Genomic DNA, 12934 nt, shown 5'->3' with positions numbered 1-12934 from the left:
TTGAAGGAGGGAATTAGACATGCAAACATCTGGGGCAACGAAGAACTGCTGGGGCAAAGGCACTAAGGTAGGGACATGCTGGAATGTTCCCGTATCAGTGAGGAAGCTACTGTGGTAAGACCCAGTAAGAAAGGGGCAGGGAAGGGCAGGAAATCAGAAACATCAAAGACAAGGTCATGTATATCTTTGCAGGCCATGGTGAGGACTTTGCTTTTTTGAGTGAAATTTACTCTCCATGTTAATTCCCTTTGTTAAACAGGACGCTTCTTTTTTAAATGTTCTAACCATCCATACCCACAATGGCAAATGGAAGGATGTCTATGCTTGAGTCAGTGAAGAATAAAGAAAATTACAATTAGCAGCATCCCCGTCCCCCGTCCCCAATTAGTCAGTGGTGAAGTCAGTAGCGAGGCCAGTGAGAACACCCAAGAGATCAATAGCAGACTACGAGTTTAAGGAGCTGAGATAGCAGGTAGGTACCTCTATTCATGTGGGAAATGCTACCTGCATTATCAACTTTGAAAAATAAGTTTACTTCTTTATAGAGTATAATTTATTATTTTGTTTATTATTTATTAAAACTTATTATTTTAAAGAATTCATAACTATCAAATATCAAGCAACAAGATTTTAGCACAAAATAATTTCCTAAACAAAATATAGTAAATGACTATACTAAAAAAGATAAATAATATAGTATCTTAAACATTTTAGAAAAATCAAGATACCAGATATACAATGAATTAAACTAAAATTACATTAAATCTAATTAAATTGCTCTTTCATAATTTATGATGCAGTTCAAGATCTACAGTGCTTTTAACATCACCGTGAACCAAAACAATTACTTTTGGGAAGAAGTCAGTCTTTTGCTTGTTTGCACCATTTATTCTATAACTGTTGATTAAGCACCTATTATACAGTAGCAAACAAACATTCAAAATCCCTTGCCCTCATAAACTTTGCAGGGATGTCCAACCTTTGGCATCTCTGGGCCACACTGGAAGAAGAGTTGTCTTGGGCCACTCATTAAAGATATTGTGACATGTGATCACAAAAACAATCTCATAATAAGTAAATTTATGATTTTGTGTTGGGCTGCATTCACGGTCATCATGGGACGCCTGCAGCCCATGGGCGCAGGTTGCACAGCCCTGCTTAGAGCCTAGCAAGAAAATAGGAATGGGAGAGGTGATTATGTGTGATGACTGTTGTAAAGGGAAAGCACAGGCAGCTGTAGGGAGAGATAACAGGCAACTGTGCCTATTCTAGAAGTCACGGAAAACCACATGACAAACATGCAGCAACTGGGTCAGCAGTTCCTAGAAACATCATAAAACCTTTTCCCATCCCTTAGGAGACAAAGTAAAAAATCTTAAATATGCATTTTCAAGGAAAACAGCCCCTCATTGTCTTACAAGGGTAGTGTCTTATGTTCCCCCCACCCCCATTCTTATCAATATTTCAATTAAAAAAAAACCTACTTTCAAAGTATTACTATTACACATGGCTCTTAAAGCTAGCTTCCAAGGATGTTAGCTTTTACCTTAAAATTTTTCCATTTTTTAATAGGATATTAGATTCTAACTAAAAAAAAAAAAAACCTTCTAACATGAAAAACACTTAGGAAAATTAAAATCATACTGAGACTAGCAAAAAATAGCCTCTCTGAATTTCCACTTTTCCTTTGACTAACCTTGCAAGTAGTTAATGTTTAGGTCATTAAGCCATATACTTGAAAACATGGCTTTAATTAAATATTTGAGTGAATTAAAGCCTTAATGAATAAACATAACATTAGCAGTACAAATAAAAATCACAGTGTGAATTCCTGCAATGCCTAATAAAACATTAAATTTATACGTTAATAGTAGAGTGTGTTACAAAGGTTAACATTTACATTCTGCTCAAAATTCCATGCAACTCTTTGAATACTGATAATATACAATCTAACACATGTTAAAATGTATATTTCATTGTAGCTTTTTAAAATATAGTAAATTTTCACTGACTGGAAACATTTGGCTGTGGTACTCTATGACCAACTCTAAGATAAAAGATTGTCTATGGCTTTTAATCTTATGATTATTAATCAAATACATTAGCCCTTCAACTGAAAAAATAATATACAGTGTTCTTAGGTTTATAGTATCTAGAAAAGTTGAATAGCAATAAACCAATCATTTAGTCATTTGGTCAGACAGTAATTCAAGAAAAAGTACATTAGGCATTAGGCATTGTGGACACAAAAATGCCTGAGGTATGTTTTCTATGCCAAAGCACTCATCCTCTAATGCCAGTGACTAAAATGTAAACAAGTATCAGTAGATTGTAACACTATAACAGTTTAAAATGCTCATCTATAGACACAAGGTACTAAAGGAAAACAGAGCAAGGGAACAGGACTTTATCCAGCCTAGAGATACAAGAGAGAGTCAGGGAAGCTTCTTACACAAGATGATATCTCAGCTAAGTTCTTATAGTGGAGAAGTTTGCCAAGCAAGGGAAGGTGAAAATAGAAAAGGAAGGAAGCAATTCCCAACTGAGAACACTGCCTAAAAGGACACTACATCAAGGAGGTGAAAAGGCCCAGGGTGTTGAGCTGCTAAACCCAGAGGTTAAGACTACACTTCAGTACAGCAACTTTAAAAAAAAGGAGAACATGCTTGTTAGATTCATACATAATCACATCAACACACCTATGTATTGAGTCTAAAGGGAACTTGACATACTTGTACTTAAGAAACCAGTATCATCAAATAGTAAATAATGCGACCTTTCCAGAAGTTGAAAGTGACCACTTATGTCTGATCTTTAATTATATACCAAACTACAAAGGCTGATATGAAAAGAACTCTGGTATTGTAAGATGCACAGTATATCTGCACTAGTATTAAGGAACATAATAAGGATTGTAGGCACTCATATATAGCCACAAACCTGGTGTTAGATCTGTGTTCAAGTCCCAGATGTGCCATTTCCAAGCTAAATAACCTGAAACACACTATTTAATTTCTCAGTTTCATCAGTAAAATGGGATAATAACAATATTCACCCCAAAATTAAGTAACACAATGCAAGCAAGGTGCACAATAACTGTGGCATATAGTAAGTGCGCTCAACCCGCAGCTACTCTTATTACAGCACCGAATTCAAGACCACAAGATGGGATCAGAGAGATGGCCAGGGATCAAGTAATAAAGGAGGATTAATACGTTCAGCATTGCATATATTGACAGGGAGCTTGTCTCACACTGAAGTCCGAAGCTGGAGGAGAGATCCGGACTGGGGTTATGAGACATACCCATGGTAGCTGAAACTCTGAGGCAGATAAAAGAGGTCAGGGAGAGCACAGGATAAAAAGGAGCTGGTGGACACGGGACCATGAACTCTGAGAACCTTTGAAGAAACCCTTAAAATTGTGATCAGAAAGAAATGAGGAGATCAAAAAACAGCAGCACTGGAACAGCTTCTGGAAGAATTAAAGAGTGAACGATATCAAATGCTACAGTTTTGTAAAATAAAGGTAGCTTTTTGGTGATTGCTCCCAACTAAGTACCTCAGAAATAAATGTTCTTGGCTTTGCCTCAAACCCTGCAAATAACTAATGTTTTGAATTTACATAGCATGTCTTGCCAGTTCAAAGCTATTTTACTGTCACTTACCTTCACACTGTCTAAATCGGGCAAGTACAACTTACCCAAGGTTACAGTGCCAATAAGAAGTTAGTCAACAGCAGGTTTCATGGGAAGTTTAACTACAGTGGTTTGTAAAAACAATAATAATTATTATTATTTTGGAGGGTAACTTGAACCATTTTGTTTATCCTAAAATTTATTCAAATTTATATCTATACACACAGATATACATCAGATATCCAGGTAGTCTGGTTCATTTTCATCAAGATATCTTTTAATTTTTTTTCCCTCAGACTTAAGCCTATCACAATCATCACCTAGTTCCTGGACCAAATAGAAGGTCCATTACCGAGAAACAGGTAAATTAACTAAAGTTATGAATTGCATGCTGTTAATGGAAAGCTACTCATGATGTTGGTGAAAATCAAACCATGGTATTTTTCTGCTTAAAATCCTTAAACAGAATCAAGTCCAAACTCTGCTGCCTCTTCTTCTGCCACTCCCCAGCAGGCTACAAGGCCAGGGTTCCCCCAGTCCTTCCTAACCATTTGTGTGTCCACAATAAACAGACCCTAAGTTTGGCACAACTTATCATGAAGTCAATTTATCTGGAGCCCCAGGATCAAATGTGCTGGGCACACATTTGGCATCTTTGCTGAATGAAACAACATAAATATAATTTCTGATCCCCTATTTGCTGAGTAAATTCTAAGTAAAATTAAAATATATAACTTTAAGTTGAAAAAATACTGTATAGAATTTAATTTGTAAAAATCTTTACATCAGGGTAACAGTTCAGTATTTGAAAATGTAATGAAAATCTTCTTCTAACATCAAAATAGCTAAAAAAATTTTTTAAAGTTTACATGCTCATGGTTTCAGGTTAACAATTAACAGTGTTAATCTCAATTGGCAGTGGAAAAGATTCTTAAAACTGAAGTAATTCCAAGTAAAAAACAGTGAAAAGTAGGGATTAAGAGACCAAAGGCCTGGTTTATATATTTTATCTCATGATCCCTTTTTATATAAAAAAAATCACAAATTAGCATACCAGAAATATAAGCAACGTAATATTGGCATTTTAAAATATATTTGAATTTTCAAAATTAAAAAATATTTGAATTTTCAATCTTTTCTGAATGACATTATTGCAATCATTTGAACATCTACACTCTAAACCTCATCTATTAACTAAGGAAGTCAGTACTTCAAATACTTCAATAGTTCAAAAAAACGGGGTAATTACATAAGAGCTATTTCTTTTTTAAGATTTTATTTATTTATTTTTAGACAGAGGGGAAGAAAGGGAGAGAAACATCGATGTGTGGTTGCCTCTCACACGCCCCTTACTGGGGACATGGCCCACAACCCAGGCATGTGCCCTGACTGAGAATCGAACTGGCGACTCTTTGGTTCGCAGGCTGGTGCTCAATCCCCATGCCACGCCAGCCAGGGCCATAAAAACTATTTCTAACAAAAATATTAGTCAAGTCAAAATAAAGTATTTCACTAAAAACACTAAAAAACAAAACTGGACACACCAAAACTGATATATATTAACTAAAATATTTAAAACTACATGGAGCAAGTTTTAAATTTAAAAGCAACAACCACATATATGAAAAGGGACTTAGAAACACTGTTTAATGACATATAACTAGGGAGTGAAAAAAACCTACCACAAAAAAATATACAATAAAAAATGACCAAAAAATTTATGATGTAATTTTGTTGTCTGAGTCCATGACTTTCTGACATTTTAATTCAGATTGTACAGTTCAGGATAATATTGCACCAAAATCACTATCTAAATTTATGGAGCAAACTTGGGATCATATGCTAGCTTTTAAGTCTTGATCAAGTAAATAGTAAGAGGACCAAACTTGGGATCATATGCTAGCTTTTAAGTCTTGATCAAGTAAAATTTTTTAGTGTCAGTTTGTTCATTTCTAAAATATAGAGAGGTAGAACCAGCATATCTCAAGGTCCCTACCTATCTTAAAATTCTAAAATTCTCAGCCTGAATTAACAAGAAGCTGTAGGGTGACAAAAAGAAATGTAAAATATTCCAGTTCTGCATACAGCATATCAGATAATCCTTGCTAATCCGTATGCACAGATTAAGAAATTAAGAACTCAGCAATTTCTATTTATGGTATAGATTCAAAGTTATAGTCATTTAGACCAAGAAAGATGGCTATTAGGGGACTGTTACCCCACTGAAAAAAATCATAGCAGAGATGACATACCACATCATAGTATGCTTTACCAGACACCATACTGATCAATGCACACTGCTTACTGTGACCTCTGAGGCTCTTCTTTTGGACTTGGCCACAGTGAACAACAATTTACTAATAAATTTGAGGTAAAGCTTTGCTAATCTGAAATATGACATCAAAAAACACAGATGGGCAAGGAACCAGTAGTTCCAGCAAGTAAGTAACTGTGGACAGGAATGGGAGGAGATGGATGGAATGCAGGGAATTTGAAGGATTTATTGTCTATTTCTTTAGGGAAAAAACCCTGAGATGTCACAAATAAAGGTTAATATTTATAAAACCTGGGTGGTGGGCACATGAGTACTTACTGTATTTTCTTTTTGTTTAAACAATGGTAAAAACACTTTTTATGGTTTTAAATTATATTACAGATTTCTTATTGCCAAAATTCTTTCAGTTAAATTAATGTGAATTTTCTGCCTCTTTTAAGTGGGCTATTCCTGAAATCATTCTCATAATAATCTTGGGGAGCACAAATTTCTTCAAGATCCAGATAAAATTAAACCCCTTATAAAATCCTGCTGCCAATTCCTGATAAAAATCTTGAAAATTATCTTTCAACTCTTGCATACTCTATCATACTTTATGTGCATCATTTCATCAACTAGATGCTACTTGGTATAAAAAATAGGAGCTCAGAGTATGCAGATGAAAATATGTAAGGGTGAGGACCTGCTTACAGGTATTTACTGGTCCAGATAGTTACTGAGCTTGACAAGCCTTGTGTTGAGCCCAGGATGAAGGCTGTTCCTGGTACACAAAATAAATTTCGATAGAGATTTAAATGTTAAAAATTAAAACATAAACATACTAGAAAAAAGTATAACTGAATATAATCTTCGGGTAGTAATGTATTTTCTATATATTATGCTGAAAGAGTAATATATTTGAGTAAAAAATTTTAAGTGTTTATGATTCAAAAGTGACCAAAAATTTAAAAATAAAAGAAAAATATATTCAACATATGCTACAGAGAAACAGTTGCTACATTAAACACTTAAGATCTCTTCTAGAAAATTCATTAAGAAAATGTACCTGCCCCAAAAGAAAAACATCTAAGAGAATCATTGGGAAATTCCCCAAAGAATCTGGGTATCCTGCCCTGACAGGGTAGTGTAGTTGGTTAGAGCTTCCTCCTGATATGCCAACGTTGTAGGCTCGATGCCAGGTTAGGGCACATACAAGAATCAACCAAAGTATACATAAATAAGTGGAACAACAAATGGACATTTCTTTCTCTCTCTTTCTCTCTCTCTCTCTCTCTCTCTCTCAAATCAATAAAAAATTTTTACAAATGCTCCCCAAAGCACATACATAACAATAGGAATGAGTAAACACACTTTGATGAATCAATGCAACGCACTACTCTGCTGCTATTAAAAAGATGTTGAAGAAAATATATATAATGTTAAAAAATGTGAGTTATATATTGAAGCAAAAATTAAATTAAAAAAGCTGTGAAACAGCATTATTGACTCATTATTATTTTAAAATTTAAATGTATATAAGACATTCTACACTAAAATACTAAAAGTAAAAGTGGTGATCTCTGGGGGCGTGAGATTATGGATAACAAATTTGCCATTTTTTGCTTAACTGAGTCTTCAATGTTCTACAATAAATATGCATTTCCTTTCAATAGCAATAAACATACATTATTTTTAAATGTTTTAAAAATAACAACGGCTCTTGTCTACAAAGTATTTTGGAGAACTAGTCAAAAAAGTTGAGTAAACATTTCATTACAATCCATGGATAAGTAGAGATAAATACAAGGCGTGAGGCAAATACAATGAAAAGGTGAAGAATGTAGCTGAAATTCAAAGACAGTTTCCTAAAGAAGAGAATCTCCCAGTTGAGATTTGAAGCATGATTAAGAACAGCCAAAGAAGAAAAAGGCATTTGGAAGGAAAGGAGGAACTGGAGAACTTCAGTGCCCCAAATGTGGCATGGCAGGAGGAGAAAGAATACTTTATGAAGAAGAGTCTATGTAGCCAGGTTCAGGTCAAACCATGAGTAACTTGTAAGTAATAAATTTAGATGCTATTCTGAAAGCAATTAAGAAAGACCAAAGATTTAAAATCTGTTGTGTCCTAAAAAAGACTACAGACAGGAAAATGAGAATTAATCAAAAGGAGATAGTGGAAGGTCTGTCAAAGAAACCCTGGAATGGAGTAACAGGCAGAGCAATAGGTACAGAAATGCTGAAAGAATGTAAGATATTTAAGTGGTAAAAAGCAGGCAGAAATCAATGGATTTGATGCTTTAAGAGAACAAAGCACAAATGTGTGTCCAGGGTTACTCTTAGCTTCTGATTTGGGTAAGAGAAAGGCAGAAGCAATTTGGCATGGAAATGAGAAAGGATTTACGCTCAGTTTTGTATATGCTGGGATTGAGGGTTCTATGGCAACTGGATACCTATGTCTTCCAGTCATGGCTAAGTCTCTGTGCTGGAAACTTGGACTTGGGAATCCATGCTGAGGTGGTAGCTGAAGTCCCAATATATCGGGAGACTGACCACAGAGGGAGAATGTACTGAAGAAGAAGAGTTGAAAACAGGCCCTGGGGCAAACTTGGGAGTCAGGTGAAGAAAGGCTAACTGGCAAAAAGACATAGAAAAGGAAAATGGCAGAACAGTAGAGATTTAAAAATTCAAGAAAAAGATATCAGAGAATTTAAAAATAGAGTTGTCTTAAGTGCCAAATGATGCCAAGAGACTGAAAGATTCCACTGGATTTAATAACCAGGCTGCATCTGGTAAAGTTAAGAACAGTATTGAAGGGTCTCGGCAGAAATATTCTAATGAAAGAACGCATGAGAAGGGAGTAAGTTGGGAAAGTACCTATAATCTATTGCCAACTGTTAAATCTGCGTGAAGAGGAGGAAGAAAAGTAAGTAGAGGCTGCAGGGCATGAGGGCTGTTTAATATGGTAGACTCAGAATAATGCCCAAAGATGTCCACATCCTAATCCCTGAGAATATGTTACCATATGTAGCAAAAGAAATTTTGCCAACATTACTATGGATCTTGAAAGGGGATTATATTTTAGAGTATCCAGGAAATCACAAGATGCCTTGTAAGGGAGAAACAAAAGATCAGAGGAGATGGAATGTTGCTGGAATTGAAGATGCAGGAAGGGGGCCCTGGGCCAAATAACACAAACAGCCTCTTTCTTTGCTGGAAAAGGCAAAGAAAAATAGATTCTCCCATAGACCCTCCAGAAGGTATGCAACTCTGCCGACACATTTTAGGCTTCTGAATTTAAAACTGTAGGATAATAAAGTTGTGTTCTTTAAAATCACTACGTTAATCAAATTTGTTACAGCAGCAATAGAAAACATTTAGGTTTTCGTGTTTGTTTTTTTTCAGGTAATGAAACCAAGGGTCCTTAAGACTTTGATAAAATTTAGTTTTAAATCCTAAGTCTAGAAATCATATTTCTCTCTCTGTATATATACCTCAGAGACCCAGTCTTTCCCCCAGATGGTCAGCAACCCCCAATGCAGTAGAAGACAGTAGCCCAGACCTGACTAATGATCACATGGTCTGGACCTCTGGAAGGCAAATAATAACATCTTGACCTAAATTGTGTTTCAGTTCCTGAGCCCTAAGGTAGAATGACCATCTAGCTATTGTCCCATGAGACCAGAGAGATGCCAGAAAAGACCTCAGAGTTGTCCTTAAGACTGAAGAGATGATTCATTACCGTTACCCCACCTCCAACCAATCAGCTCCCAGCACAACCCCAAACCCCCAACCCACAGTGTCCTGTGATTTTGTCCCGTATAATCTGTAACCTACATGCCATCTAGAAGTTCAGGCTTTTGCGCATTAGCTTTCTGTTCTCCTGGATGGCACCAATCATCAATAGTCTTTCTCCACTGCAATTCTTGGTGTCAAATGTTTGGCTCTGCTAGCACCAAGTGGATGAACTCTTTCTGTTCTGTAACAATAAGAGTGCCTTGAACAAGTTTATGTACTAAAGGAAGAATAAGAGGGACCTCTGAGGACAAAAAAGAAAGATTTTTTAGTTTAGGTAATAAAATTAAACAATGAATTTTGGGATAAAAGTTTATTCTTTCATCCCAGAAGTTTTTTCTTTGTGTCTCTGACCAGGTGCTGAACAACTGAAGTTCACCAGGAAGTGGGAAGAAATGAAATAAAGACATAAGAATTAGCCTTGGAAAAGAAAATGGATCCTTTTGCCACTTACAATGAAAATTATAAAATGAATTGAGGAGGATAATTTACTAATCAGCACTTGTCTGTTCATAGGTGTTCAGACATAGGATCATGGGTGTTATTTACTAAGTACTACGTGCAAAGCATCTAGTATTTGCATAAATTTTCTTTCTCAAAATGCTGCAAAACAGAAATTATACAAACTTGACACACACACCAAAAAAACCTGCCAAAACTTCTAGGATTCAGATGCAAATCTATTTGACTCAAAACACAATACTGAGAAATTGGGCAGACACCACCATACCAAGAGATCAAGGATAACATCAACAGTAATAAGGCATTATCAGCATGACACACTCATTGATGTAAAGTACTGAGACGGGTACCTCACCTCTGTGGTATCCCTCTGCCCGATTAATCTAACAACACCTTTATCAAATCACAACAAAGCATCAAATACATGGAGGGGTGTTCTACAAAACAACTGACAAGTATTCTTCAAAGTCTCAAGGTTATAAAAGACAAGGAGAGACTGAGGAACAATTACAGATTGAGGGAGACCAAAGACACATGACAAAGCAATGTGGAATCCTGGAATAGATCTTGGACAGGAAAAAAAAAAGGTGGGGGATGGGGGGGCATTAGGTGCTAAAACTGGTGAACTCAGAATAAACTCTATTATTTATTTAAGAGCATTTTACCGAAGTTAATTTCTTAGCTCTGAGCACGATATTATGGTCTCAAAATAAAAAAGCTTAAAAAAAAACCCACACTATATTGCACTGCTTCTATTAAATCAAAACACTTACTTTAACTATGGGTCTAGTTATCAGTCTAGCCAAGACGAATTTACATAGATTGAAAGCCTAGGTTCAGATTCTGACTCGTGGTTAACAATAGCATGCATGTTGTCCCTAAATTGCATGGCAGCCTGGCCCAGACTGCTGACCTAGACTGGTGCCTCAACACTTGATCTCTGACTCTTACTTTGTCCTTATCACACATTCTGAATACTGCACATAATCCCTAACCCAGGTCTCTAGAATAATATGCTCACTGGGAGAGCGTCTAAGTGAGGACAGGTGGGTAAACCCAAAAAGCGCAGGGTATATTAGATTAAGTCAGCAAAGTAACCTTAGAACATAGGATATTAATAAATACCTCTTACATGCACATTTGCAAACATATCTTCATAAAATATAAACATGAAGAGGAAACTCAATAAGGAGCGACATAAACAAAAACTTTAAAAATACAAAACATTAGATTATAAAAGCACAAAATTTGACATATACTTTAAATTAGTTTGCTCACGTCTCATTTATTCTAGTAACTGGAAATACTTGCCAACATTATTTACATTAGGATGGTTATTGCTGAGGAGTAATTAAACTACATACTATATTTTGCAAGTATTTATTTAGCCACTATTATAAACTACGCATTTAATGAGGACACTTTAAAAGATGGGTATAATGCAAATTGTTTTTAATTCCTTTGACAGTTAACCCTATCCAACAGCAAGAGGTATCTACCAATGCCGCCTATATTAGGCCATGATCTAAATAAGGGAGGTCAAATAGAAATATACTGTAAACTACATATGTAAGTTTAAATTTTCCAGTAACCGCATAATTAGAAAATGAAAATAAAAGATGAAATTGTTTTAATATTATATTTTATTTAATCCTTTATATGCAAAAATTATTTCAACATGTAATCACACGAAGAAAGACATGAGATATTTACTTATTTTCTTTTTTGTATAATGACTCTTCTAAATCCGCTTTGTAGTATATACATATAGCATCTCAATTAGGACTAGCCACATTTCAAACGTTTAACAGCCACATGCAGCTAGTCACTACTCTTCTGGACAACACTGATGTAGAAGCTACTTGGACATCAATACCTTCTCCTTTCTCTTTGTCTTTTCTTTAAACAATTATCCCTGAGATTACACTATACCTGCTAAGAGAAACAAACACAAAAAAATGATGAATTAAACTGAAAACTCCTTTGGAGTACAAGCTTTTGTGGTGTTTTTAGTTAAAAGGACTCATGGCATTGTGCCCTCTTTCAAAAACAAAATACATTTTTAAAAAGCAGAAAGAGAAAAAAATTAAAGGACCATTTATTATGAATGATCCTCAAATCTTAGTTGAGATTCTGTAATCATCACAGATCATGATTAAAACAAATTTATACACTCAAACATATCTTTGACTGTCAATCATACAACTTACATTTAAAACATTCAAATCCAGTTGAGTTATTAAAGAGGAAATAATTTTAAAAGTTTCATTTAGAGAAAATTCTTTTTCAAATGTAGACATATTTTTCCTTATAATATTCAAGTATAGCTTTTCAGATTTATTCTTTAAAAGATAGTTCGTCCTTACTGTAAATACTGCTTGAAATGTTAACAATTAAAAAAAAACCCAAACTTCACTACAATTTACCCTTGGCCTAATTCCTAAATAGAACTATAAGAAGTTGATATTATTTATAAAGAGTAACAAATGTAAGCTTTCTTTATGGGTTCAGCTTCTCACTTTTAAAGAACATCATTTTCACTGACTCTTTCCTAATACAGTGCCTGGCATGTGATTATTTTCTCAATAAATATTTGTTGAGAAATGAATGAATAAACATCTAGTAGCAGTCACTAAATATTAATATATCTAGCATTTCAAAATAAAAAGTTAAGAATTGGACTTTCAATTAAAAGGATTGCCTAGGTTTCTTAAGAAAATTGAAGTAAACTAGTTAAGAAAAGACTTTCCATCACTCACATTTAATACAACACTCCTAAAGCATAGATATTA

At 34.9% G+C, this 12934-nt stretch overlaps 1 protein-coding gene across 4 annotated transcripts in view; it reads right to left on the bottom strand.

The window, feature by feature from the left end:
* ARL13B (ADP ribosylation factor like GTPase 13B) overlaps window positions 1-12934 on the bottom strand; it is a 65567-nt gene that overhangs the window by 51803 nt on the left and 830 nt on the right. The window lies entirely within an intron of this gene.

The sequence above is a fragment of the Pteronotus mesoamericanus genome, unplaced genomic scaffold (genome assembly GCF_021234165.1).
Source record: "Pteronotus mesoamericanus isolate MK-2021 breed Mesoamerican mustached bat unplaced genomic scaffold, CSHL_Meso_final contig_82, whole genome shotgun sequence".
Taxonomy (NCBI): domain Eukaryota; kingdom Metazoa; phylum Chordata; class Mammalia; order Chiroptera; family Mormoopidae; genus Pteronotus; species Pteronotus mesoamericanus.
This window is presented reverse-complemented; position numbering and strand designations above follow the sequence as displayed.